Below are 24,524 nucleotides of genomic sequence, written 5' to 3' on the forward strand. Positions count from 1 at the left end.
GAAAACGATACACTTACTTTATCTCGCCTCAAGGGGGTCTTTTGGGGGAAAGTAAGGTTTTGGTCTGTTATGCCTGTGTGCTTCGATATTCCTGCCTTGTTGCCTCACGCATGTGTGCTCCAGCTTTCCTTTTTTTGTTTTTTTTTGTTTTTGCCCGATCGCGCCCGAATTATGTATATTTATATTAATTAGATTTTTAGACCGCGGCGCGCTCGTTTGATTTAGATTTCTTACTTTTTATGTAATTTTTTTTCTTATTTTTCGCTTTTTATATTTTTGCACCTGAACATGTAAGAATTTCACAATTTTGTTTTATTACACGGGAGTTTAAAAATTACAATTTTTAAAGTTAGAGCTTTATACAAATTTTAATACGAATATTTTTTCCTTTTAAAACTAGATATTCGCAAAAGGTTATCGGGAATCGCACGGCTTTCGTTCGGATCGCAAGAAAACGAAGAAGTGGAGTTCAACTTGTTTCTCCGCCCCTTTTGTTCCCTTTTGGTTGAGGTGAAAAATGCAGTGGCAAAGTAGTTATGTGTGATGTGGATTGTAGGTAGTGTAGAGATGAGTGTGGTGAATGAAGAGTGCTAGTGACGTATATTTTGATGCGGTGAGTGTAGAGTGTTCTGGATACGGGATTATTGTTGTGGTTAGGTGTTCGGTGTTGGTTATGTGTCAGGTGGGGCAGGGGACTGAAGCTCATTTAGCCACAAACGATAATGGCAGAAACAGCAAATTACGCTTAAAGACGTATTAAAAAAATGATTAATAAAATAAAATATTTAGTATACTCTTTGTTATTTGTCTTACATTTTTTAAATTTATAGTAGTTACAAAGAAACTTAAAATTTTCAGGTAATTTTACAGTTATTACCCACAGTTCAACTTCCCACATATGCGCGCGCTCTCATTTGTAAGCATGGTGTGGTAAAATACGTTGCTCTCATTTGTAAATATGGAGTGGTAAAATACGTTGCTCTCACTTCCCTCTTCATGTTTGCCCGCGATGATCCCCTCATTTAGCCCTCAAAACGTGCACTCGTGCCCGAACGGGCAAGATGCCACTGAAGGCTAATATGCCCACCCCTGGGTAAAATGAAGCTTAAAATCTCATCTTACTATATGGTATGACAAAATGTGATTGGTAGTACTGGGAATATACGACTGCAACGACATCTATTGACAAAATACGAAAAATATGTATCTAAATACTTGATTATACTTTGGAATAATGTCTCAACTTGTCAAAGTAGTCGATCAAAATGGTACATATTTCTTTATTTATTTATTAGTATAAATATAAAAAAATAAGTTGAAGTTTGATTACAAATATGAAAAGACAATCGTAAAGTGTAATACTGTTCCGAGTTGAAAAGAGGCTTTACATATGTATGTGTGCTTTCCACACAGACGACACACAGCCAATAAATGCATTGAATGAAATTAGGAAGTAGGTGGAAATATAAAACTTGCAAATTACTTTATTCAACGTTTTCGTTACTTTCAAAAAAAAAAAATTCATGATCCGCCGGGAACTGGTACAATTATGTTTATTGTTCGTTTAACGGACATGTACATATAAACAAAGTAGCAACAAATAACAGTTTCTCCAGTCACTTCAATATTTCCAATCGTTACTAGTGAATACACAAATAAAAATGTGTTGGGTGAAGTCTTTAAACAACAAATGGTTTCCGAAAATTGCTGAACATATTTTCAAGGGTTTGCCTTTAGTTTACCAACGTGGAGGCTTTTAAGTTATTAAAGGGTATGATTGGCACAAATAGTCAGCGCATGGTTACGAGTCCGTCGACTGAATGAGTGAAATAAAAGCTATTTACTAATGCCTGAAGGTGATAGGACAAAACTTCAGGAATATATTGATGCCATTTAAAATAAATTGGGAGAATGTGAGTTAACAACAATTACTTAATAGTTAACTTAATTTTATTATTTCACATGTATTCATACACATGTATTCATTAAAGTCGAGAGCAAATTTCTCCTCACTGAGGGAGCTGGATTTATCTACTTCAAAGCCAGATTAACCACTGTTGTGTTCCAAACCTTCATTAGACATTTCCTTATTCAAACGACATTGTCGTGTTGAAAGCGGTAGCCCTTGTACAAGTTGGTGAATAAATTTGTATTTATTACTTGGGTGAGTGCCAGATGATGGAGTCATGTTTAGAAGTTCACGCAAGTGAGGAAAGTTCTCTGATCGCCATTCACTTGGGAGTGGCCAGAAACGATTCTTTTACACATGGCTCAAGCAGCTCACAACTTCTGGTCTTTGACCAAGTTTCCTCTGGGTAGCCTAAGAACATTCGTTCGAAGGCGAGCTAAAGTGAGAAGGCGAAACATCCTCTACATAGGGTTGTGCGCTGGGTTTGGGACCCGCCACGAAAAAAACACCCCCAATGAAAAGGAACAACAAGCCTCGGATGAGAGGGAGAAGACTCCGTCGCCGAGTACTATCATTCACTCCGGTGAATGAACGTCTAGCCACAATCCGCATCAAAGCGAGGTTCTTCAACATATCGCTGATTTGCGCCCACGCCCCGACGGAAGAGAAGGACGATGTGACCAAAGATGCCTTCTATGAGCGCTTGGAGCGCGCTTATGAAAGCCACCCCCGCCAGGATGTGAAAATCGTGCTTGGCCACTTTAACGCCAGGGTGGGCAAAGAAGGTATATTTGGCACTACGGTCGGTAAATTCAGCCTCCACGACGAAACATCACCGAATGGGTTGAGGCCGATCGACTTCGCCGGGGTCCGAAATATGGTTATATGTGGTACTGGATTTCAGCATAAGAAAATTCAGCAAGCTACCTGGCTGTCTCCGGATCGAAAAGCCACCAACCAGATCGATCATGTTGTGATAGACGGAAGACACGTCTCCAGTGTTCTAGACGTGCGTACGCTCCGAGGTCCTAACATCGACTCGGACCACTATCTTGTTGCAGCCAAGATTCGCACCCGCCTCTGTGCAGCAAAAAACGCACGTCAACAAACACAAGGAAGGTTCGACGTCGAGAAGTTGCAATCACAACAGACAGCCGAACGTTTTGCTACTCGGCTTGCACTCCTGCTCTCTGAGAGCACTCGTCAACAACTCGGTATAAGGAAACTGTGGGACGGCATTTCAAACTCCTTACGTACAACTGCAACCGAAACCATTGGTTTTCGGAAAGTGCAAAAGAACAGCTGGTACGACGAGGAATGCCGTGTCGCAGTGGAAAGAAAACAGATTGCCTACCTCGCAAAGTTACAATCGACCACAACAGATACCGAGAGTTGAAGAGGGAAGCGAGACGCATTTGCAGAAAGAAAAAGAAAGAGGCCGAAATGCGTGAGTACGAAAAGCTTGATAAGCTGGCCGACAGGGGTAATGCTCGAAAATTCTACGAACAAATGCGGCGGCTTACAGAAGGTTTCAAAGCCGGAGCATACTCTTGTAAAACCCCAAAGGTGATCTAGTCACCGATGCCCAGAGTATACTTAAATTATGGAGGGAACACTTCTCTAGCCTTCTGAATGGCTGTGAACGCACAACGCCAGAAAAAGGCGAACCCGATTCCCCAATCGATGACGATGGAGCAGACGTTCCATTGCCCGACCATGAAGAAGTTCGAATAGCAATTACCCGCCTGAAGAATAAAAAAGCGGCGGGGGCCGATGGATTACTGGCCGAGCTATTCAAACACGGCGGCGAAGAACTGATAAGGAACATGCATCAGCTTCTTTGTAAAATATGGTCAGACGAAAGCATGCCCAACGATTGCAATTTAAGTGTGCTCTGCCCAATTTATCAAAAAGGAGACCCCACAATCTGCGCCAACTACTGTGGGTGATATTGATATCATCGGCCTCAACACCCGCGCCGTTAGTTCTGATTTATCCAAGCTGGACAAGGAACCACAGAAAATGGGTCTGGCAGTGAACGAGGGCAAGACGAAATATCTCCTGTCATCAAACAAACAGTCGTCGCACTCGCGACTTGGCTCTCACGTCACTGTTGACAGTCATAACTTTGAAGTTGTAGATAATTTCGTCTATTTAGGAACCAGTATTGGATTTAGGAACCAGTATTGGATTGGATGTCAGCCTGGAAATCCAAAGCAGGATTGCTCTTGCCAACAGGTACTACTTCGGACTGAGTAGGCAATTGAAAAGTAAAGTCCTCTCTCGTCGAACAAAAGCCAAACTCTATAAGTCGTTCACAATTCCCGTCCTGCTATATGGTGCAGAGGCTTGGACCATGAGAGCAACCGATGAGTCGACGTTACGAATTTTCGAGAGAAAGGTTCTGCCCGCCGGGGGAAGCAGAGGAAGAGGAAGACCTCCACTCGGTTGGAATGACCAAGTGGAGAAGGACCTGGCTTCGCTTGGAATATCCATGAAATCACAACTTTTTTGTGTGTTGTGAACCACAACTTTTGTTTTGTTTTAACCTGAAATCTTTTGTTTGGTCAGGAAATGTAAGCAATTGAAATTCTAACATTTTGTTTGACTTACATAGGTCACCCACCTTAAGGTAACCAAACAAAATTTTGTGGGAGGTAAATCAAAAAGATTTTAGTAACAGTTTTTGACGTTTCTTAACATGAAATCCATGGTAACCACCGTACATAACATAGTCGTAGGGTCTACATTATCATATCATGTTAAATATTGTAGCCCTAAACTTTTTATAAGAATAAGGTACAAACATAAATAGTATAGTATTATTACTTATAGTATTTATTTTTTAAATTTAATGTAGATGCCTCAACAATTACAAAAAAATAATAATATGTTCTCTCTATTAATTTCAGATATTTGCAAATTTCGGAGAAAAAATCTCAAGCCGGATTCAATCGTTATTTGTTTGATTTGTAAGATCGAAAAAGATTCTCTGAATTCTCTTCGCTGGTGGTGTACAAGTAAAGACTTTAACGAGCTGAGAAACAATTCATTCGTTGAGTGCATGAATACAGCATATAAAATGCATACGTGCCTTATACAAGTATAAACAAATGCGTCTTGCAAATGTACATATGTATACGTATATATTCATGTTCAATATATTTGAATATACATAACTATTTACTATTAGTTATTAGTTACTCAATATCGCATAAAAAGCATCTAGCTATTTAAGACTATAGTTCAACAAATTCATTTTCTCATTTCGGCTTTTTACCGTTATTTCGAATGTTTCAAAACTTGGATAACATATCGCCGAAAGTCATATATTTTGGTGGAAGTTTATGGTGCATATGCAACATCTGAGCTTGCGGATTAATAGTGGTGTGTACAATTTAAAAGTGGTGATTTTGACTTAATAGACAAAGAACGTCCTGGGATGCCTTACTCAATAAAGATTGTTACAAAACTCTCACAGAATCACTCAAGCAGCCATATCGAAACGTTTAAATGCTGTTTGAATGCAATACAAATAATTCAGTTTTACGTGTTTGTGACCGGTGATGAAATCATAGGGTAGGTGAAACTTACATATATATAAATTTTAATAATTGAAGGCTTATTTAAAACTATTACTAAAAATTTGTAAAAAATTAAAAACGAACAAGTAAGGAAGGGCTAAGTTCGGGTGTCACCGAACATTTTATACTCTCGCATAATAAAGTGATAATCGAGATTTCATTATCCGTCATTTACATATTTTTCAAATACCGTATTTGTGTAAGGTTTTATTCCGCTATCATCATTGGTTCCTAATGTATATATTATACAGAGAAGGCATCAGATGGAATTCAAAATAGCGTTATATTGGAAGAAGGCGTGGTTGTGAACCGATTTCACCCATATTTCGTACATGTCATCAGGGTGTTAAGAAAATATACATACCGAATTTCATTGAAATCGGTCTAGTAGTTCCTGAGATATGGTTTTTGGGCGACGCCACTCCCATTTTCAATTTTTAAAAAAAGCCTGTGTGCAGCTTTCTTTTGCCATTTCTTCCGTAAAATTTAGTGTGTCTGACGTTTTTTGTTAGTCGGTTAACGCACTTTTAGTGATTTTCAACATAACCTTTGTATGGGAGGTGGGCGTGGCTATTGTCCGATTTCTTCCATTTTTGAACTGTATATGGAATTGCCTGTAGGAAATGATTCTATAGAGTTTGGTTGACATAACTATAGTAGTTTCCGAGATATGTACAAAAAACTTAGTAGTAGGAAGCGGGGCCACACCCACTTTTCCAAAAAAATTATGTCCAAATATGCCCCCCCCTAATGCGATCCTTTGTGCCAAATTTCACTTTAATATCTTTATTTATGGCTTAGTTATGACACTTTATACGTTTTAGGTTTTCGACATTTTGTGGGCGTGGCAGTGGGCCGATTTTGCCCATCTTCGAACTTAACCTTCTTATGGAGCCATGAAATACGTGTACCTAGTTTCATCAAAATATCTCAATTTTTATTCAAGTTACAGCTTGCACGGACGGACAGACGGACGGACAGGCAGACATCCGGATTTCAACTCTACTCGTCACCCTGATCACTTTGGTATATATAACCCTATATCTGACTCTTTTAGTTTTAGGACTTACAAACAACCGTTATGTGAATAAAACTATAATACTCTCCTTAGCAACTTTGTTGCGAGAGTATAAAAATATAATTGTTATGTACAAACATGTAAACTCAAAAAAAAAAATTAAATAAAAAGAAATAAAATAAAATTGTCGATTGTTTTATTTAAAAGAAAATGGCTAATGCGATATGCAGTGATAACCAATGAATAACAAAGCAAATAATTCTCAGCAGGAGGCGCGATGACCATTGCACCAGTTTCCTGTGACCAATGAATAACAAATAACCTATCGAATGTTTTTTTTTTACCCGTAGGTGACCATAACAATAACGAAAGAAGCTATTTTCAATAAAAGATGGCTAACCAAACAAATAGCCAATGAAACGGACGCTGTTAACCTAATAGTAAACGATATTTATCCAAAGTAGTTTGCAAATTAGAACAAAAAAATATATCGTCCCCTCAATATAACAATAGCGTATGTGCTCATACGCCATTATTTTTTTATTGCATATATAGAATCTCCATCATTGATTCTATGTCTGGTCAAAATTTCGTCAAATTCTACTTCCACAAAGTGGGTCAAAATGTCATTGAATAAAATGGTGTATAATTTCATGTTCAAAAATTTCCTTCAATAAGTGTATAAGCTCATATGCGCTATTTTGATTAAAATTGCTACTGCAAAGTTGTTAAAAGAATAATAGTGTATGCGCATTATACTCCATTTTTGCCTGTAGAAATAAATACAATTTATCAAAACTTTAACTCATAAAATAGCTTATAATAATATACACTATTGTTTGAGAAATAGTTTTATTCCGACCATTTCTATACTCCACATAAGCTGTTTTATTTTCAATACAAATTCGAAAGTTTTATCAGAAATTTACAGGAGTAGTAGCCTATGCGATATTTACGTAGTTTTGACTACATGAAGGCCAAGGAAATATTGTAGTCATTTGAAATTTCAGCTTGCAAATTCATTTCGCAGAGAAAGTTTGTTCATTAAAAATATGGATTTTAAACATCTGAGTGAGTATCGTCTTTTATATAATGTAAGTGAAGTAAGTAAGGTAAATATCAACAGGCTGTGACACGAAACCACCAGTCGTTGTGGAAATTGCTCCAAAGACTGATGAGTTTGATTTCGCTGTGGGATTGCCGGACATAGAGATACCTCAAAAAAAGGTGTTCAACTTTTTGTTTACTGGCGAATACAATAAAGAGCTGCCAATTTGTAATCGAAAGCTGCATGATCTTCAAAATTTGTGCAAAAAGAGTGTAATTCCTCGTGGCTCGCAGTCATTTTTTTTTAACTTACGAGGTGGAAACAAGCGAAATTGTTTAGATGAGCCAGATGTAGCAGAGGAAGAGAATGAAGACGAATGAATTTCTAGTTATTTTTGATTCACGCAATGTCTACCTTCATTTGTCACAATTTTTGGTTTATAATAACCCAAATTGGAAAGTAATGAATAAATGCCACAGAATTAACAAAACTATGAATTAATTATTGTTTTATAATGTTACAAAATGATATTTTTGAGATCAAATATTTTAATAAAAATACCGTAAAATTATTGAATAAAACAGCGTATACCATACAAAATAAAATAGTGTATCAGATACATCATACGAATTCCTTAAAAAATAAAATGGCCTATATGGCCTAAATTTAAAGACAAGAAACGGTATAAAGTACTCATCGAAAAATCCACTATGAAGAATTTTTATTTACCGCGATTTTGAGGTTTTAATAGACATCTAATTTGACAAAAACTTTAAACACGATTTTCTCAAAACCCAAAAAAAATTATACGCTATTGTTATATTGAGGGGACGATATGTAGCATTTACGCCAAATCAATAAGAGAGAGCGAGTGAGCTAATCACACCGATGTGTTGTGAAATAGGAGAAATAGTTACTTTTTTCCCGAAGCTAGAACAAAAGTAACTGTCGGATAATGAATGCATTAATTACTGATAACCTACCTAACTTTTACCCGTCTTGTAGGGCTACCGGCTGCCTGGGTAAGCGTGGCAAAGGAGCTAAGTGCTACAGGAGAGTAATTATTGTCATTATTATTTATTTGATTAGCCAATTTACCTAGCAATTAACCACGAATGCATTGCGTACCGTGATCAAGTGTTCCAAATTTTATAGCTTAATTTGAAGCTTTGCTATATTCTTTTTTTGTTAAATAATTAATTGTTTATATTGTGTGTATTTTGCAGAAGACCAATGTGCAAAGAGGTGGCGGACTCTGACACACATGCGTACATATGTAAATGTGTCACCAACAAAATCTACAAACATTGTTTTACCAAAACGAAAAAAACAAAACAATTGCCTCAAAAAGCATCTGCGGTGTCACAAGTCAATATGGCAGCCAAATGGACAAAGCTCAAATGTAGTAAATTATACACCAAAAATTTCATTCATGAACGCAAACGCACTGTCAACAAACAAACTCGCTTCATTCATAAAAGCAGCCACTGTCACATTCCCCCGAGCATACCTCTGTCCAAAGCGTTTTTCGCGACGATGGCACACGCTAAACGTCATAAATTGAACAACTTACTAATAATGAGAAAAGAAAACTGACAACCCCGCAAAAAACAGAAAGAAGTGACAAAAGTGGCAACATAATTAGTTCTTGTTGATTTAAAATATTTGCTATTTTTAAAATATATCGTGGCTCACAAAAATCAGCGTCGATATGTATGCATGCAAGCTCATACATAAAAATACATACATATTTACGCTGGTTTTTAGGCGAAGCGGTTAGAGCTTATTTTTCGACACAGCTCGGTCTTTCGACACATTGACTTCTTGACATGAAAGCAAAAAAAGTAAGCTTCGCCATTGGTTATCCGTGTCAACGGAGATTTCGCATGAAGCTTTGAGTGTACATATTTACATACATATGTTGCATGTAGACAAATTTACACACATAATAAGTATGGTTCTGTCATATTTGTTTACACGGAAGTTAACGCCACCAATAGCTAACAGCGCTTATGTATAAAATAAACAATAAGTATTCTATTAATTTCTTTATTAAATGAATGGGTCAAATATGTCATTGAAACATCACCAATTAGGAAGCGGCCATCAATTATGACTTATGGCACACCTTAAGCAACGCTAATGCGCATTGCAATTTTATAGTGACAGACGACAGACTTGTGCATTTAGACAGCTGATAGTGAAATTTGTTTATTTATTAAAAAAAAGTGAAATGAAAGTGTGCGAAAAAGTTAAAAATATTGGAAAAATGGATAGCAAATTGTGCGTTGTTTATTTTCTGCCATCCAAAAATATTAAAATTTGTTTTTGCTAATATACTTGCAAATAATTTAATTAGCAATATAAAAGCTGTAAACACAAACAAGGCGGCAGATTTCAAGTGACATCTGTCAAACAATAGCAGAAACTAGCCTTTTTTTGGTAGTCAAATTCAGTAAATTCGGCTAAATGCACGAAATTTTTGTGCATTCCTAACTTGTATTAACATGGGTCAAATGCGCAAGTAAATGTAAATTAAGCCCGCTAATGCATATTAGCGCTGTCGTCTGTCAGGGCTATTACATTGCTAATTAAATTATGTGCAAGTAAATCAACAAAAAAGAATTTGAAAATATTTAGATGACAGAAAATAAACAACACACAGTTTGCTATCCATTTTTCCATTATTCTTAACTTTTTCGCACACTTTTTCCGCATTACAATCAATTATTACTTTTCATTTCACTCTATTATTTTTTAACGTAGTTAATAATAAACGAATTTTTTCGTAAAACTTATATTGATTTTCCAAAAATACCAAAATTTTTATCAATAATTTATCTTATATTTTTTTTTCTCTTTTTTTTTAATAAATAAACAAATTTCACTATCAGCTGTCTAAACGCACAAGGCTGTCGTCTGTCACCTTAAAATTGCACTGCGCATTAGCGTTGCTTAAGGCGCATTAATTTTGCTCGTCTGTCAGGGCTATAAAAGTTTAAAAAACGCAAGCGTTAAAGTAACGACATATCAATTACAACAGCAACATTGTTATTGTAAAGCAACAATCCCTTGCATATACCACGCAACGTGAAGATTTGCGAAGGCAAACTAAAGAAAGTGCAACGAAATCAAAAGGAAAACGGTGAGCGATCCACAAAGACAAAAGCGTAAGCGGCAAGATCAGCAAGAGCATACAAATCAAATCACAAAGAAAAAACTAAAAGTGTAAACAAAGCGATAAAGCTACTCAATCAAACTAAATCTATAGTTTGACTAAAGAAATATAATAACAAAAAATAAATGAAAAACAAAAATAAATACAATGTCAAAAATATTCAAAACGAAGAGTTCTTTAAAAACAAAAAAAAACAGTGTGCAGTGAAAACTCCCCATGAAAAGCGATAAAGCAACGGTCAAGCGTAGAGGAAAAAAGCAACAAATTTCCAACACAACAGTTGCAGCAAAGGCAAAATCAAAACAGCAACAGTAGCAACAACAACATTAAGTTAGTTGTAAGCAAATCCTATATTTATTAAATAAATGGAAATGAAAAATTTGTTCACTGTGACTATTGCAAAAACAATAATCATGACGCTCACAAGTGCCCTTTTTTAAGAAAAAAAGAAACATGATATATTCTTTTATATTAAATATATATAAATAAAAAAGAAAACGAGGTAAATTATATTAGTATTGTATTAAATATATACGTATAAAAAAAGAGAAATAAAGATTTTTTTAAAGTGGACAACATAGTTTTATAATTTTCAAAAATGGCGGTTAGTGTTTTTACTTTAGAAACATATGTAGCTCGACTGATAGCGACTCAAACGACGAACTTAATACCTGAATTAGCTCAGCTAAATAACCAAATAAAAATCATAACAACTGCTACACAGGTGACAGAATACGAAACACAGACAATAAACGACTCAATTATATGCAATGAAAATTTAGAAATTGTGAAATCTTTACCGGAATTCTTGGGAAAGTCATACGTCAGCTGGAGGGAAGGTGTGAAAACTTCAATGAGTCTGTAGATAGAAGGGAGTAGGAGATATTTTGAAGCCCTAACCATACTGAGAAATAAGATTGTTGGCAATGCTAACGACATTTTGACAAGCCATGGCACAGTTTTAATTTTAGAGGCCATATTTTCGAGATTAGATTTTGGGTATGTGGATAGAAGGTAAATACACGTAATTGACCAACAAATGCGCATACTTAGACAAGGATCGCAACCTTTACTAGATTATTACAATGATGTCGATAAGAAATTGACATAGTTAATTAATAAAACAATAATGACGCACGGAACAAATTCCGAAATAACAAAGCAATTAAATATTAAAAATCGGGAAACCGCGCGTAGAATATTCATAAGAGATTTAAATTATTCTTTAAACCAAATACTTTTTACTTTAACGCCGACTTTAACGCCTTATGCTCTTGCTAAAGCGCAAGAACTTCAGTCAAACCGAATGAAATCACAATTCGCATTACATTTCTCTAAAAAGCATCAAGAAATTGATTCCCGAAAACAACAATTTAATAAAAACTGTAAAACACCGTATTCGTGTAAACTCGTTATAAATGACAGTCAAACAATTTAAATATAAAACTTTATTAAACTCCATGAAACTTTATGACACTTTATGAAACGTTCTCAAACCACTGCGTACTCGCTATTTTTTCACCCGCTGATGATTGCTTTCTGACTGTGTCCTTTTGTTGCTGCCACTTGCTTTATTTTATCTGACACTTGTTGGGCAACAGAGTTGCCATTGCTTATAGTCGGCTTTCCTGACCCAATGTGGCGCCCGCGCCCATGGTGCTCTCACCTTCGTCGTCCATGTCGTCTGGATCATCTGGTGGTAACATGCACCAAGTTTTAAGTTGATCTGATGCAAATACGGCTTTGTAATGACGTTGTCTTCGTTCGGCATGAGGTAAGTCTTCAATTATATAACGATAATTTGGCAGGACTTTGGTGATGATGAACGGTCCTCTGAATCGTGGTTCTAATTTACGTGATGTACCGGAGCTTTTTGGTTAGTTTGTAGTCAATACGAGATCACCTTCGTTGCAAGTTTTCGGTTGATTATGCTTTGCGTCGTATAGTCTGCGTCGTATATAGCGTCTTGTGCTCTTACGTCGTTTAATCGTTGAGCGGTGTCGACTCGTAGTTGCTGTAGGTAGTTTATCAGGTCACCATCATCGTCTTGCAGTGCCTGGATAAGTTGATTCTCCAGGATGTCTCGTGGCACATACCCATAAAGTAGTCGGAATGGCGTACAACCTGTGGTTTTATTCGGAATGGTATTATTGCTCCATTGTATTTGGCGTAATTTGTCATCCCATCGTCTTTCGTCATCAGTAGACGGCAATAGCATGGATAAGATGACGCGGTTAACTCGTTGAGCGTGTCCATTAGCGCGTGGCGTCCGCGCACTGCGTTGAGAATATGTTTGACGGTGTTTTCGTTGCAAATCTTTTGGAACGCTTTTGAAGTAAAAGCCGTTCCCCGGTCGAATATAATACGTTCAGGCATTCCCAGATAGCTCGTGATCTCCAGCAATAGCGGGATTACATGGCTTGTGGCGATACTCTTGACTGCTCATAGAATTGTGAATTTGGTAAATGAGACTACAATTATCAACCCATACTCGTTGCGTTTTGAACTTTTTGGGAACGGACCCAAATGATCAATGTGTATTGTCGTAAACGGTATTGTTTTAACGTTGTCGTAGTGATATCGACACGTCGTCCGCCAGGGGTTTTACTTAAAGCACAACCTACACATGAGTTGATGTGGCTCTTTCCGTAATTGCGCATTCGAGGAAACCAGAAGAGATTGAGAATTCGTTTTATTGTTTTGTCAACGCTCATATGACTTGCCTTATCATGGCATTCGTAGAGTATTTGGAACCTTAACTGCTTCGGAACAACCCATAGTAGTTTGTTGTCGTATTTTCGATAGCGTCTCAGTTCAACAGCATAGTCGGGATGTTCTGGTTTCACCTCATTCTGTACTCCCTTAACGATGTTCCTTATTTTCTCGTCTTGTTGCTGAACACTAAACAACCAATCTGCCTTTCGATAATCATCTTGGAAATTTTGAGATCAGCGGTATCTACTTCGTGTGCCTCTTCATAAGGAGCACAGCTCATCGCATCGACATGGGCCATACGAGCACCTGGTCGATGTTGAATTTCAATGTCGAATTCTTGAATTCTCAACCAACATCGGGCAATGCGTGGTATGAGCTCCCGTTTCTCCATGGTTGTTAGTAGAGCGTTGCAATCGGTGATAACATTGATCTTCTTTCCGTATACATAGTATTTGAATCTTTCCAATGATTTCACAATCGCTAATGCTTTGAGTTCATAGCTGTGGAAACGTTTTGCGTTGTCCGTAGTGGAGCGACTAAAGTATGAGATCGGGTGCAGTTGACCATTCTCGACTTGCAACAAAACGCTTTCAAGGCCGATAGAGCTTGCGTGTGTATGTAGTTCGTGTTCGGCTTTGATGCGGTAGCTGACCATGGTTGGTTTCGATGATAAAGCGGTTTTGAGTTCGTTGAATACTGACTCATGCTGTTGCCCCCATACGAATGCGGAGTCGTTGCGTAGCAATTTGCGTAACGGCTCAAAAATAATGAAATAACCAGCTACGAATTTTCGGAAGTAGCCACTCAGACCTAAGAACTTGCATATTTCAGTGACATTTCTCGGCTGTGGGAAATTCACGATAGCGTTCGTTTTGACGTTGCCCGGACTGATGCCTTCGGGAGTTAACTGATGTCCCAAAAATGTTATTGTTATTTCTGCCATGAGTCTATTAAACACAGCTGGTGAATTCTTTAGACCAAACGGCATGCATTTGAACTCATATAGGCCGTCCGTTGTGATAAAAGTAGTGTATTTCCGACTATCGGGTATCATTTCGATCTGATAGTACCCACTATTCAAATCGAGTGATGAAAAGTATCGGAAACGTTGTGCTTCATGTAGCCGTTCTTCAATATTCGGGACTGGAAAATTTTTTTTCTTTGTCATCTTTTTAATTCGTCGGTAATCGATATCACGCTTCGGTTCTGGGATACGATAAGGCGCATGAAATACGATGCGATTGCTCTGAAGTTCGATGTTAGCTTGAACTACGTCAGTTTTGCCAATATCTTTCAGCCCACTGGAGAAAACATCGACATAGCTTGCCAGAAGTTTTTGCATCTTATTTCGTTCTGCTTCATTGCTGACATTGGACATTAGTTTGGAAAAATTTCTCGTTGCTTCTTTTCACTACGTGGTGCCAATTGGATATTCCAAGCGTGGCCAGTTCCTTCTCTACCTGGTCCTTCCAACGGAGTGGAGGTCTTCCTCTTTCTCTGCTTCCCCCGGCGGGTACTGCGTCGAATACTTTCAGAGCTGGAGTGTTTTCGTCCATCCGGACAACATGACCTAGCCATCGTAGCCGCTGTCTTTTAATTCGCTGGACTATGTCAATGTCGTCGTATATCTCGTACAGCTCATCATAAATCTTTCGCAGAACTTTTCTCTCGAAAACTCGCAACGTCGACTCATCAGTTGTTGTCATCGTCCAGGCCTCTGCACCATTTAGCAGGACGGGAATTATGAGTGACTTATAGAGTTTGGTTTTTGTTCGTCGAGAGAGGACTTTGCTTCTCAATTGCTTACTCAGTCCGAAGTAGCACCTGTTGGCGTGGGTGCCAAGTCGCGAGTGCGACGGCTGTTTGTTTGATGACAGGAGATATTTCGTCTTGCCCTCGTTCACTGCCAGACCCATTTGCTTTGCTTCCTTGTCCAGTCTGGAGAAAGCAGAACCAACGGCGCGGGTGTTGAAGCCGATGATATCAATATCATCGGCATACGCCAGCAGCTGTACACTCTTATAAAAGATTGTACCTGCTCGATTAAGTTCTGGAGCGCGTATTATTTTCTCCAGCAGCAGGTTGAAGAAGTCGCACGATAGGGAGTCGCCCTATCTGAAACCTCGTTTGGTATCGAACGGCTCGGAGAGGTCCTTCCCGATCCTGACGGAGCTTTTGGTGTTGCTCAACGTCAGTTTACACAGACGTATTAGTTTTGCAGGATACCAAATTCAGACATCGCGGCATAAAGGCAGCTCCTTTTCGTGCTGTCGAAAGCAGCTTTGAAATCGACGAAGAGGTGGTGTGTGTCGATTCCCCTTTCACGGGTCTTTTCCAAGATTTGGCGCATGGGGAATTTCTGGTCGGTGATGCATGCTTCTCATTAGTTCTTCGCCGCCGTGTTTAAATAGCTCGGCCAGTAATCCATCGGCCCGCGCTGCATTGTTGTTCTTCAGACGGGTAATTATTCGAACTTCTCATGGTCGGGCAATGGAACGTCTGCTCCATCGTCATCGATTGGGGAGTCGGGTTCGCCTTCTCCTGGCGTTGTGCGTTCACTGACATTCAGCAGGCTGGAAAGTGTTCCCTCCATAATTTAAGTATGCTCTGGGCATCGCAGGTGACTAGATCACTTTTGGAGATTCTACAAGAGTATGCTCCGGTCTTGAAACCTTCAGTTAGCCGCCACATCTTTTCGTAGAATTTTCGAGCATTACCCCTGTCGGCCAGCTTATCAAGCTTTTCGTACTCACGCATTTCGGCCTCTTCAACTCTCGGTATCTATCCCATCTCGCACGTATTGTGATCAATTGTAACTTTGCCAGGTAGGCACTCTTCGTCGTACCAGTTCTTTTGCATTTTTCGAAAACCAATGGTTTCGGTTGCAGCTGTACGTAAGGAGTTTGAAAAGCCGTCCCACAGTTCCCTTATACCGAGTTGTTGACGAGTGCTCTCAGAGAGCAGGAGTGCAAGTCGAGTAGAAAATCGTTCGGCTATCCGTTGTGATTGCAGCTTCTCGACGTCGAACCTTCCTTGTGTTTGTTGGCGTGCGTTTTTTGCTACACAGAGGCGGGTGCGAATCTTGGCTGCAACGAGATAGTGGTCCGAGTTCATGATCGATTTGGTTGGTGGTTTTTCGATGCGGAGACAGCCAGGTGGCTTGCTGAATTTTCTTATGCTGGAATCTAGTACTACAGATAACCATATTTCGGGCCCCGGCGAAGTAGATCAGCCTCAACCCACTTGGGGATGTTTCCTCGTGGAGGCTGAATTTACCGACCGTAGTGCCAAAGATATCTTCTTTACCCACCCTGGCGTTAAAGTCGCCAAACATATAGAAGGCATCTTTGGTCACATCGTCCTTCTCTTCCGGCGAGGCGTGGGCGCAGATCAGCGATATGTTCAAGAACTTCGCTTTGATACGGATTGTGGCCAGACTCACTCTAACGAGGACATCAGCCAGCTGAGCAGCGGCACCTTCCCAATTAAGAGACAGGACATTCCAGGTGCATGCCCTAAAATCGTAGTCCTTAATTCGTTTGCCATGGGCGTCATCAAAAGGGGCGTCTCTCATCCGAGGCTATTTTGTCTTTGTCATTGATACTGTTTTTGACGTGGCGGGTCCCAAACCCAGCGCACAACGCTTTGGAGTTGTTATTTTGCCTTCTCACTTTAGCTTGTGTTCAAACGGATGTTTTTAGGCTACCCAGAGGATACTCGGTCAGCTGCTTGAGCCATATTTAAAATAATCGTTTCTGGCCACTCCCAAGTGAATGGCGATCGGAGAACTTTCCTCACTTGCGTGAACTTCTACACATGACTCCATCCTCTAATATTTAAATATCCTTTTTTAATGTAAATACATTAAAATAAATTCCTTAAAACAATTCGTGTTAATATTGAAGCAACTTAACTCTTTGTCTTTTAAAGTAATACGTCACACTCGTGTGCTCTCTCATGGTGCAAAAATTGCTGATTTCTACGCGCTATGTTTAGTATAATTGCAGCTTTGTTTCAGAAGTCAAGTTTTTCTAAGCCATGCTGAGTCAAGTATGCAAAATTGAAGCTTTTGCTTATCGAGACAGCGATGAAACAACATCGCGTATGGGCGTGCAGCTAAAGGAAATGTTCCCTGTGCGAAATTCTTAATCATTATGAATACTTCGTGGTGTTATGAATTAAATTTGGTGTTTGAAGACAATCAAATGAAGGTTTTAGGGTATAACGTATTTTATTAAACTTATCTTATATATAAAAATGAAACGCCTTTTTTGTATGTATATCCGCGCATTACGCCCGAATCACCGCACTTAAAAACGTGAAAATTTGCACGGGTATTTCTTGAATCCTGGAGAAGGTCCTAACGGCGGCCTTTTTTGTAAAATCACCCTCGCTTTCGCAATTTATGTCTATATTTATAACTCAAGAACGACAGAACCGATTTGGCTGAAAATTGGTGAGGAGGATGCTTGGAACATCGGGACGGCCATAGGCTACTCTATCGAACGATAGTTGTGCCATACGTTTTGAGAGCGGTAGGGGTAGAAAAAATTCAATATCTTTGGAATGGTATGAATGAATAAAATTTTTTTTTTGCAGATTATTAAAAGTGAATATTTTTCGCGTTGTGTCACATACTTTTACATTTTGTTTAGCTTGAAGAACACTTAAAAAATTTAAATTGTTTAACAAAAAATTATGTAAAATATTATTATTTAAACAAGAGGACCATGAAAAAATATTTACAATATAGCACGAACATTTTTCTCTTAATTCACAAAATTTCATCGATTTATCTCCAGTAGTTTATGAGAAAATAATTTTAGAATTTATCGTGCTCTAAATTTCAATCTTCAATAGCTTTAACAAAAAAAAAGAATTTTGACAAGTATTTACTGCGGGGTATGCGTCCCCTTCCTAATGAACTGCTAATTTTCAAAATCGGAGATTTTTCGAAATTTTCATGAACAAGACTATATTATTTAATTTAAAGTCTCATTACGGTCTAAAATTAATTTATTGACTATTGAGAACTTTGATAACGTGTGATTGTTTTAAATTCGCCAAACATGAGGAGTATCGTGGATCCAATTTGTGAAGGCCTTAAAGTTGCAGATAAGAAAAAAATAACATTGAATGCATCGAACTTCAATACGCATATAACAAGTGAGGTTAAAAATAAATGATTAACTTTGAAAATATACAGTGCAACGCGTATGTCTCGAAAAATTTTTGGAATAAGTTCACAATGGGAAACGGTCAAAACTCTAAAATTAAAATTCTGAAGCCAAAATTCCGGAATCAAAATTCTGGGTCGACAAAATTCTGGAAATCGAAATTCCGCAATTCCTTCGCTTTTTTTGGCTGTATTCCAAAATCCTGATTTTTCATAATTCCGGAATTTACGTTTTCCAGAATTAATTCTGGAATTTTTTTCCACAAAATTTGAGCCAAATCGTGTATTTTATATAAATTTGCTTATACATACATACATAATAATATAACATAAACAAAACATAACCTCCAAAATAATTCCAAAATTCAAAAATGTTTATCGGAAAGACAAAATACAACATTATTAACAAATAAAGATCAAATAGATACATATGTACTACATTAATGTCATGTTTGAAGCAATACGCTTTAAATACGCTAAGTGACTTAAATCTAATCTTTTTTTCATTACTCTTGTAATTTGTTGGTTTTTTCCATAAATGTTCTGTTTACTTTTATTTTTTCGCCGTTTTTTAATTTTTGTACTTGTGTTTCAGCATAAATAAGCTCCCTTTGTAAGTCAGATATCAATTTGTACAGCGTCGCACGACTTTTTCCAAGTATGACTTTAAGGCGGCGATTGTTTTGCGTTCTTGGAAAAACTTTCGATCTAGGGTCATCGAACACGGACCAAAATTGTGTTAAATATTTAGGCTGTGACTTTTCACCAAACACATAATTTTTTTCAAACCATTTTGAAAGTTTTTGCAAATCGCTGTCGTCAAATGAATTACGCAAACTTGTGTAATACTCTGAGATTTCGCTATGAGGAACCAGTGCTAAGCTTTTAAGCATTCGTACTTGGATTGAAAACTGCTCGCTGCTGCCATATTTGTCTGAAAATATTTAATAGTCATTTTATCTTAAATGCAAGAAGTTGCGGTTATGCAATAAATTTACCCTTCTTTTTGAACTTTTCGCCAAATAATTTTCCCGAAGGGGAAGAGGCAACCACTCTGCCGTGCAAATGGGAAACACTCCCTTGCTGCAGAAATAATAGCCATTTCGAAATCACTAATTATACGCGTCGGATTCAGTTGGATACCATAGTTCAATGCGAAGTTCTCCAACTCAACAAAAAAAGAAATATACATTGACTTCGATTTTTTGGTCATAAGACAGAATACCAGCGGAACAATTTGCCCTTCTACTCTTCCGTGTATGGAAAATAGCTGCCTTATCATCGCTGGAACAACGTCAAATGTACCGTCCATAATCCAGCAGTCGCTCTCATTTAACGACTGCAGCGAAGATTTTGTTCCAAATATAAGAATGCATTCGCCATCAATAACTTTCTCACTTAAAATAAATAGTTGACCTTCCAAAACATAAAGTGATAAAGGAATGTCTATTTCTTCAACACAAGTTGGGTCTTTAAAACATTTCAAACTGTTCCGTTGTCTTCTAATTTTTAACTTAGGGGCATTTCTTGATGGCAGATAATCTCTAATATGTTTTTCTGTCATAGATACCGAACGCTGAATTATTTGGCTAGGCTGCAGAAAACTGGAGCGAGCCATATTTTTAACCAGATTATTTGTTTCTGCTACCGATTTTTTATGCGCACATGGATCATGAGAATGTTCATTTCTTTTTTTTCGTATAACATATTCACAGCCATCAAATTGTGTGACAATACGCACGGTACATTTGTTTTTAATTCGTTCAGAACAAGCCCAGTTAAATGGTTTCTTATTTTTTCGTTCCAAATAGAAGAAGCAGCCGTCGACGTTTAATATGTCTTTTCCTTTATTGGACTGCACCACAGTTATATGTATTTTCCATCATTTCACAAAAATATTTAGCACGTGTTTATTAATGAAATTGCAGTAACACATTGCTTAGTCAGTACATATGTATATACTATGTAGGTACATAGTAAACTAAATCATTATCGCAGTACAAAAAAGTAAATGAACAACAACAAAAAAAGCAATAACAATAACAAATACAATCATGCAATTGTAAAAAACTACTTACTAGGCAATAAAACATATGATTACAGAATTTTGCCATTCAGAATTTTGCAACTTAGAATTTCTTTATCCAGAATTTTGGATTCCAGAATATTGACTTTTATAACTTTGATTCCCGGTGTTCCGACTTCCGAAATTATGAATGCAGAATTTCCAAAAAATCAGAATTTTCACCCCAACCCGTGCTCAAATAAAATATTTTGGATATGATCGAAGTGAAGGGCACAGGATTGAGCGAAGCTAAATATGCTGATGTGCTGAAATGTAAATGAATAAAGACTTTACTAAACAATAAATTCGTCGTTTCATGTTTATTTTTAGATCCTCGTTTCCAACATATATGTACATATTATCTCCCCAACCAAAAATTGAGATGATAAATCATTTAAAATCAATTTGGGATAAATTATATTGTCTTAACCCTACTGCTTTAATGAAAACGAAGATGCACTGTTGGATGAATATTTAACACAAGGAGTTTCAACACAAGTCGACAGCATTATCGACATTCATTCAAAAATTCAAAACCTGCAACTTCCTTTTCAAAGAATTGACACAGTAATACATAAGTAATGTTTGTTATGATGTACCGTCAAATCAGGTGTTATAACTCAATAAAGATTTTGTCAAACCTTACCACTGGTGCGGGGAAATGAAAAGACTTTTCTTGAGTGAGAAATCGTTCATTTTAGTTTTTTTGATTCATTACTTATATAGTATTTTAGAAACTATCTTAAATAACTAAATATATGTGTATATGTGTATGTTTGTTTATGCTGCTTGATATGGGGTTGTTTCCAAGTGTACAATTTAATACATGTGTGTGGCTAATGTTATCTCATCAGTAAATTTTTGACTTGTGTCCCCATGCATTTTTATTTTTATTGGATGTGCATTGCATGTAAATACATGTGGCTCTTTATGTACATATGTATGTATCTATGTATGTTTGAAAATAGACATAAATTTTTAACAGTATTTCGGCTTTTCTGATAAGTAAGCATGTTCAATGATATTTGAACATCAGGTTAATTTAATTGCTTCACTTAATTAAAGTTTACTAAGTCATTAAATTATTTTATAACAGGTTTCGATTGAACGAGAATTCTCTACAGTAAGAATTGTGCTTACTGGCTACCGCAATCGCTTGAGCCAGGATGTCTTTTAAAATATTTTGCTTGTAAAATTCAATCCCAGCCTTTTGGGCAAAGCTATCGGTTAAATGGAACTTTTTGAAAGTTAATTTTGCTTATAAATTTAAATTTAACAATTTTCGTAAATATGTATAGATTCCTGAATTAATATTTGTGATTTTTACTTAAATGAATAAATTATTAAACAAGTAATCATATTTTTACACCGTTTTACTCTTTTAAAGGTCTTTATGAATTGTAACTATAAGCGTTAGCCATCTTGTAGCTAAGTGTGCTATTTTCGTGACCATGGCTGTTGATGTATGTATATCTCGTTAGAACAAAGTTAATATACAAATATAATATACGAGGCATCAGGCAAAAAATTTATCGTAAAATCACATGAAGCAAACAGCAATAGAAACCGAGATCAAAGTCGGCAAACAGTCGATTACAACAATTTTAGCGACTTCAACAGCCGAAAGTAGACACTTGCTGCTGCTACAACCCATGATTGTGATCGAAAGCAACAGAAAAACAAGAAAAAGGTCGACGGTAGCTGGTATTTGATTTTTGCAACTGTTTGATTATTGGTGCTTCTGCGACTTAATTTTTTTCCGAAGCAGAAGACGAAGCTAAAGCAAATGAAATGAAGCTGTCGGCAGTTTTTTAAACACTGGTAACACTAATAACCCTCAAACTCCAATAAAAGAGCCGAGGGATGTTATAGTTAGGAAAGCTAAACCACAAACCGCAAAAACCATAAAAACAAAACCTCAAGCGACATTGATTTGTAAAAATGGAAATCTTACAGAAGTTGAGATTCTAATGAAAGTTATGTCCGATTCTACACTTAGAAAATTCGAAAAGTTACCCGAATACGTAAAACGTAAGGCGGTGAAATGCTGCTACAACTAAGCAGTTCAGCAATGTCAGCCGACTCGCAGGAAACAATGAGGAAATCCCTTGATATAGAGTGTAAATACCTGGATGATATTATAACTAAGGAAGAAGTTCTTTATGCGTTGCAGGGAAAGTTGAGTAATAACGACCTGATTATCTCAGCTATTAAGAATCTTAAATAATCCAAAATGCTTGCTTTGCTTGAAAGCAGGTGCTAGTGAAACTTATCTCTTTCATCAGACGCTGTTGGCATACAAGCCCTAAAATAAATATGCAACTTAACCCAAACCACTGCCAAGCAGCACAAGACCTACTAAACAGCCAGTCCTTGAGAAGCAATTCGATTTGGCCTTAGTGAACCATATAAAATCGACAAAGGTTCGACGAAGATGCAAACTGGTGGAGCGATACAAGGAATACAGCGGCTATATGGAAATGTAACCCTAACACTCTACAACTGGAAAACCTTTACTATTAAAATGGTTTTGTGCCGAAGTAAAACTAATCTAGTAATAATCTACGACTTCAACGCCTGGGTTGCCTTCTGAAAGGTGTTTCAAAAGAACGAACAAGTAGTAGGGACAAAACCTTTCTTACCTGAAAACAACGATTATTAATAACATATACCTTTTCGAATAATGTAATACACAAAAATTAAGGAATGCTTTTCCCTAAGCTATGGAAAAAGCAGCATCTTATATTACTATATATTACATCCGCTGGAAAAATCCTTGAGCAAATTATATACCAACTTCTAAATAAAGCCATCTATGACGCTGGTGGCTTATTCCTGAATTAATTTGGATTCACGAAGGCAAGATCCACAATAGAAGTGGTGAACCTAGTAAATATACAGGCCCAAGAGACTATTAGTGGGTAACGACGGAAGGCGGAACAATACAATACTATGTGGTTGCAACCCTCAATGTCAAATATGCTTTCAATTCAGCTTCTTGGCATAGCATATTCACGGCTCTAATCTGCACCGTGCCCGTACCCGTACAAAATAAGATAAGTAAGATATTTTATAAAAAGAGTTCTGAGCTAAAATACAAGCAAAGGCTACAAGGAATATAAAGTAACCAGTGGTATACCAGAGATCTATAGTCAGACCGTTGCTCTAGAGCACAATGTACGATTGAGTAATGCCACTCGAAGTACCTAAAAATGTCCACATCATTGGATTTGAATATGATATTGCTGTTCAGGTGAAAGCTAAGCACATTGAAGATATTTTTTCGATAATCACTACAACAATATTATTAATTAGTGACTGGCTCAAAACTAAAGGACTCACCCTAGCGGAGAGCAAAACGGAAGTATTTGAAACGTCCGTGGATTAAAGCAACATGACAGAAGATTTTTGGTAGTAGTTCTGAAGTCGCTGGTGGGGGGCAATGAAAGACTTTCACTGAATGAGAATTTATTTCATACTAATTTTATACTGGTATTGACATTTTCATTGCTTATATACAAGGTTATTATAAAATATACGAACTTTAAAAACTTTCCACTGCAACACAAAAAACGGAATAAACGCGACTGTTTACGATCACCTTTTCGTGGTAGCTTTCTGAGGGGTGAATAGCGGCCATCTTGGATTTTCAGAGGTAGCAACGCAGTGCTGTATATATTGAGGCAGTAAATACTTAGCAAATTTATTCTATTAAATAACAAAAACTATAAATATTGTTGCTTAATATAAAAGGAAATTATTTATTAATGACATATATTTACTAATACTTGATTTAAACGCCATAGTGTGTCATGTTTCGCCCATAAAAAT

The 24,524-nt window shown here is 37.2% G+C and overlaps 1 pseudogene; it reads left to right on the top strand.

Annotated features, from left to right (window-relative positions):
- The first annotated feature begins 644 nt into the window (after positions 1 to 644).
- On the top strand, positions 645 to 6,899 carry LOC126765040 (histone-lysine N-trimethyltransferase SMYD5-like; annotated as a pseudogene).
- The last annotated feature ends 17,625 nt before the right edge of the window (positions 6,900 to 24,524 follow it).

The sequence above is a fragment of the Bactrocera neohumeralis genome, unplaced genomic scaffold (genome assembly GCF_024586455.1).
Source record: "Bactrocera neohumeralis isolate Rockhampton unplaced genomic scaffold, APGP_CSIRO_Bneo_wtdbg2-racon-allhic-juicebox.fasta_v2 cluster10, whole genome shotgun sequence".
NCBI lineage: Eukaryota > Metazoa > Arthropoda > Insecta > Diptera > Tephritidae > Bactrocera > Bactrocera neohumeralis.